The sequence below is a fragment of the Ambystoma mexicanum genome, chromosome 4p (genome assembly GCF_040938575.1).
Source record: "Ambystoma mexicanum isolate Mex_15411 chromosome 4p, UKY_AmexF1_1, whole genome shotgun sequence".
Classification (NCBI taxonomy): domain Eukaryota; kingdom Metazoa; phylum Chordata; class Amphibia; order Caudata; family Ambystomatidae; genus Ambystoma; species Ambystoma mexicanum.
Genome location: NC_090927.1, coordinates 47,739,488 through 47,745,487, shown reverse-complemented (window position 1 = coordinate 47,745,487; position 6,000 = coordinate 47,739,488). Strand labels below are relative to the sequence as shown.

Below are 6,000 nucleotides of genomic sequence, written 5' to 3'. Positions count from 1 at the left end.
CCACTAAAAATCCAAAAGCAATCCGATCCGCAAACAATCCACTAAAAATCGACAAGCAATCCAGTCCCCAAACAAGCCACTAAAAATCCAAAAGCAAACCGACCCCCAAACAATCCACAAAAAATCCACAAGCAATCCAATCCCCAAACGAGCCACTAAAAATCCAAAAGCAATGCAATCCCCAAATAAATCCAAAAGCAATGGAGTGCATTTGGCTTCTTTTTGGCTTAATGCGCCCCAAACATGTTCCATTAGAAATCCTTCCTGGTAGAAGCGATGCAATCCCAAAACAATCCTATAAAAATCAAAAACCGATATTAACTATAACCCTGAAAAGAAACCCTCCAAAAGTGATTCCATAGGGTTTTAGTCATTTGGGTACAATAACATGAAAGTAGAGCAAGGATAATGGGATATTATCTATTTTTTTTTAAAAAAACACACAAACACCTGCTTTCTATTCAAATTGTATTTATTAAAAGAGGCACAATGAAGATAAACCTGAAACTGTGTACATAACACACAAGCATGACTGTAGCAATCCCAGAACTGGGTGCTTTGCAATTTGAGTAAATGTATGGATTAAAAAAAAAAAACAATACCAGCAAGGGGGTAAAATGCAGACCCAGGCTAAGCCCAGAGAGCAAGGGAGTCAGGTGGGGACCCAGCCCAGTGAGCAATTGTGAAGGAGGTACCCAGACTCAGCCTGGCAAGCAAGAAGTCCGGTGGGGACCCAGAACCAGCCAATGAGTGACCAATAGAGACCCAGGGCAAGCCCAGGGAGCAAGGGAGTAAGGGTGAAGGAGGGACATAGAACCAGCCCAGGCAATCTGATGGGTACCCAGCCCAGGGGAGTTAGGTGGAGACCAGAACCAACCCATGGAGCAAGTAAGTCAGATGGGGACCCAGAACCAGACCATGAAGCAAGGGAGGGGTGGGAGAGGGCAACAGACCCAGCCCAAGGAGCTGGGGGGGGGCATGACTCATCCCAGGGAGCAAGGGGGAGGTGGGGACACTGCCCAGAGAGTAAAGAGAGGGTGACGTAGACCCATCCTAGAGAGCAAAAAAGTGAGGGGGGGACCCAGGATTAGCCTAGAGAGCAGAGGAGAGGGGAAAAAGCAGACCCAGCACAGGGCGCAAAGGGGAGGGATACTGGCCCATGCAGCAAGAGAGTAAAGGGGAGGAGGGGACCAAGCCCCAACGCAGGGAGCAAGAGGGCCTGCACGGCGGGGGGCAGAATAAGCCCAGGCAGCAAGTGGGATCCCCAAACCACTCCAGGTAGCATTTTATAATGCAATAACTAAATGTTCTGAAAAACAAGACATTTTGTATTCCTTAAATTGCAGTCGGGTGCGTTCCGCTTCAGTCAGTAGATCCCATTTTTGTTTGGCAGTGCTTTTCGGTACTCAACAGCGGAGAGTTCTACAAAGACCATTTCCGTTGCTTTAGCGGATAAATTCTGAAATGCAAAAAGGAAGAATTCTGTAGAAATAGCTTGAAAAGAGCTAGCAAAAACATCTAACCAACAGGTAGATCTTGAAAGGAGGTGCTCAACAAGCATAACTTTGCTGAAGATGTGCCTGGCACAGGGATGCATGGAGGAAAATAAGCACAGTAGACAATTTGCACTGTACAATCTGCAAATAAATATACTAATCATTTATGTTCGGAATGGCATTTATGTACCTTTTCTAACTTCTTGTTGATGACAATCCAATGTAAATCTTCCCTTTTCAGCCATTTTGCTACAAAGTCCAGCAGGTAGCGTGCCAAGTTGCTAGTCTTTTTGCCTTTATCACAATCTCCCCTGGTTTCACACTGCTCACCATGAAGTCTGTAACAACAATTTTCCTCTGTGTATATAAGAAATGAAAAATGATTAGATTTCTCAAAACTTAAAAATCTACATCAAGATATGGAAATTGTTCAGATTTCAATATTTAATGAAACCACATCCACAAGTACATTCTCTCTTGATGGTGGTCTGTTTTTCTTGTTTCCTTATTGCTTTTCTAGTTCCTAACTGGTCATTCATTCACATTTTATCGTGCTTTGGTGAAACAGCTTTGTAAGCACAATACATAAAATTATAGCACTCTAGGCTTAGGCCTATAGTCTATTGAAAATTATAAATGGGTATCGACCCCAAGATGTCCTCACAGAAATGCCTGGGGAAGAGGAACTTGCATATTGACTGAGAAAAAGCATTTATTTTAATAGGGACATCAACCAACTTTCTTTTATACTCAAGGGGTGCTTACTTGTGATGCTGTTGCCGAACCAGGACTGGGATCAGCGACTTGGTGGTTCCGGTCCCCCTCTTTTTCCACTGAAAAGCCAGTTCCAGGCAGTGTTTGATGGGCAGATTCTGATGTAAATCCATTCCATCCCAGTACACTGAAATAATAGCACAAACATTAATGTTACACATTCCAATAGCAACAAATGGCACTTACTGGGCAATGAAAGTCAGCAAAAAAATAAAACTCACTACCTATGATGACTCCTAGTTTGACACAAATGGTTTCATTTTATCTGGTTATTGAAATGTGTTGAACACCATGCTTACAAAAAGCTAGTATTCACCTCTGACATGGGCCCAACCCCGCAGGGACAATGAGCCCTCCAGGCACACACTGCCCCACACACAGGCATGCCAATGTTTTTTCAAAGCAGTCTTCTGAGAGTTAATGACTTAATTGGAGTTTTAAACCTACTACTGGTGTAATAAAAATGTCTCAAACAGGTCTGCCTTCAGCCATTCGATTTAGAACTGGTGCAGCAAGCTTGCCGTTTCAGCTTGTTTGTATTGAGACAGGTTGTGAGTTGAATAGTGAGTGCTGTGACCAGTGGCCAAATTCCCTTCTACCTCAACTGCCCCACCCCTCTTCTTCCCCAACTACCTCTGGTTCTGCCCCTACCCTTCTTACACCCCATACGTACAATATCGTCCCAACAATGCGCACACAATATCTTCTACGCAAACTCCCACCTTCAAAACCTCTCCCACACACGCACCCGCTACTTGATCACTCCCATTGCGGGTGGTATTTTACCAATCACTGTGCTTTGGTATTTTGGCTTCATTGTATTAAATTATTGGATGAAAAACAGACATGTGCGAGCGAATAGTGCTGCCCCTGCCCAGAGGGTGCTGATGCTTTTCAAATGGCAATAGGTGCCTCCTAAATTAGGAGCTTACAAGAGCATTACAATCAGTGGTTGATATAAGAGTGGTCATGTGACATCCATCTATAGCAGGTGGGGCAAACATATAGTACTGGCAATTTCACTTGGACGAGCCAAGTTTTGTCAATTTGTGAAAACCTCAAGTGGTGGGTTTAACAGACAATGTAATCTTCGCTCCACCTCTAAAGCTATTTAATGCATGCATATTGGCCCTGGAATTATCCATATGGTAGATCAAAGCACATGAGCATTAAGACTGTCATACACAGATCTACTGAGTTGACAGTGAGTAGACAGCAAAATACATCTCTGCCACATGACAACCAATATTAAACAAAGGAAGCCTCTGTTCCGCTTAGATTGTTTTTATGTGTGCTGTTTTGTGTAAATCGTGTTTCTTTCACTAGACAGATGTGCCCCCCCCCCCCCCTTAGTCTCACCCTGTTCAAGGTACAGTGCAGACGATTCAGTAGTAAGGAGTGAGGCAGCAACGTGCACTGAGGGTGGTGTATCCAGGTATTTTTTGGCTAAGAGTGAAGACTGGATTCATCTACCCACCACTCTGGGTCTAATCCCAGTTTGCTGATGCGTTTGGTAGTAATGACATCGTTCATTATAGCGCTGAAAAGCAGATGGAATCCTGCATGAAGCGCTAGATGGAAGAAAAAAACGTGTTCGCCTGCTACCTCTGTCAAAGACTATGCATGTCTTTGCGGACATATAGCAGCTGTTAGCAGAGCCGGTGCTCAGGAGGGTGAATGATGCTTCGCCGCCGTAAGTCTGAATGGACGCGCGTTGGCAATCAATGGGATTATTACTTTCTGGAAAGAATGATGGACCCTGTGCAGGCCAGCATTGGTTTCTTGCCATCTACAAGTGGCCCTTTCCCAGCATTCCCACGAAGGAAGAACGGCAAATATCGCCTCTCGAATCCCCTCACCCCTCGATATTATCTACTGCCCTGTGTTGCCCTGCATGGTCTATCACGTCACTCGTCAGACTTCCAAGAGGGAGGCAAGCCCACCCAAGACATCTGACCCTCTTAAAAAGGGTCTTTTCCTCCTCTTGCCACCCAGTCACTTATAATCACACTCTCTGGGTCTGGCACCTTATGGACCCGTTTTAGTATTCTAAAGTCATGTTCCTTGTTTGCATGCGAGGAAAACATATGACATTGGGAGGGCCGGGTGTGTGTGTCTAAGAAAAGAAAGAAGAAACGCACAGGCTCCTTCTCGCAAAGGGGAGGCCTTGTGCATGTACCAGGAGAGATACAATACAAAGGGGGAACAGGCAGAGTTCCACTGGAGCCAATGTTCTTCCTCCCTCCCCACAAGCGCTGCAATTGTCAGGTGTGGTCTCAGGAGCATGACCATGCAGCCCAGGGCGGCACCAGGGAGCGGCCCTCAGAGGCTCCTCTTGTGTATGGTGCATGTGGGCGAGCTTGGAAAGCGCTGCAGACGGGCGGGGGGGGGGGGTGTGTGTGTGTGTGTGTGTGGCGCACAGACTGGCCGGCGGGAGAACACGCTGGCGTTATTGCGAGGTACACACCGCGTGCTCTTCCGCGTGGGAGGCTATGATGAGATGTTTCCCCGTGCATCCTCCACACTCTGATCGGCTGCACACGCCTCGCTCTCATTCATGGCGCCTGAAAACACAACATGCGTCCGGAGAGGAAGCCTGGGAAGCACGCACCATCTCGGATCCTCACCTTATTCTGCTGGGACTGCGATGTCTCCGACGCAGCCTGGAATCGCATCGGCCATTGCTGCTGGTTCCCAGGGTTTCACTCGAGACCGGAAGTAAAAAACAAGCTGCACTTCCTTCTGAGAAAAGCCCTAAACAAGCTGACTCCAAGCAAGCGCACCCCGTAAACGTTATCGGTGGGTCACAAAAGTAAGAAACAGACCACAACAGCATAAACATAGAAACAACACACCATGCAATACAAAGTATTTAAAAATGCATTTTATTTTCCAACAAGGGGTATTTTCACATTAGTGGCTTTTGCTCCTAGAACACAGACATAATATTTTAGAACCAAAAAGTTTTAATTAAAATTGCATTTTATTTTTCTAACCATTAGAATGTTCACATCATTGGCTTTTGGTCCTTCACTTCTAGTCCTTGGTCTTTGAATAGTATGCTCTGGTAACGGTCAGTGGGGCCCCCAGCAACTGCTCCCATGTTGCTAGTCAGCAGTCTTATAACACAGAAATATATTCCTTTCTATATTACTTCCATTCTGGGGCTTTAAATGTGTGCTTTTCAGTGCTTGCCTTACAAGCTGCGTTTGCTGAAGGCCTTCTGTCCGTCACTTTCCATGGGCTGTATAGAAGTGTTCTTATTACCTCGTTGCCCTTTAACACAGTTTTCTCCACATCAGCCACTTGCTGACAAAGAAGGATGTGTAGCTTTTCAGTGGGGATTTAGTGTTTCAGCTCCTCTGGCTAGCCATCTATTGTATTGTATTGTTTATTTATATTGCACCTATACACCAAAAGTATTTCAAAGTGCTCAAGTAGGGTGGCTACATGGAAAAAACAAAAGCCGCTCAGAGCCATTGAAATTCTCAGATGATAATAGTCTGCACAGGCAGAGTAAGTGTGTAATATGCATTTAACAGTTGAGACACAGCAAATAGGCCTGACAGCGATTCTGCAGTTTTACCAGTGCAATTAAGGGGAGAAGACAAGGGAGAACAGGCAGAGGATCTTCAGGCACATTGCAGTTGGATCGTGCAAGTGCATGGGGAAAATCAGCGGCTATTAACCCATGGCTGTATTTCTTTCTCTCCATTATAATGTATGCACC

General features: G+C 45.4%; 1 long non-coding RNA gene across 2 annotated transcripts; it reads right to left on the bottom strand.

Annotated features, from left to right (window-relative positions):
- Nucleotides 1–454: 454 nt before the first annotated feature.
- Nucleotides 455–5,000, bottom strand: LOC138452968 (uncharacterized). Of its 2 annotated transcripts, none has more exons than XR_011260336.1 (4): nt 4,898–5,000; nt 2,262–2,397; nt 1,687–1,853; nt 455–1,459 (listed from the first exon to the last, which is right to left on the bottom strand). It is a non-coding gene; the product is annotated as an uncharacterized lncRNA (long non-coding RNA). The 2 variants fall into 2 exon arrangements; XR_011260337.1 differs by lacking the exon at nt 4,898–5,000 and adding an exon at nt 4,738–4,856.
- Nucleotides 5,001–6,000: the final 1,000 nt, after the last annotated feature.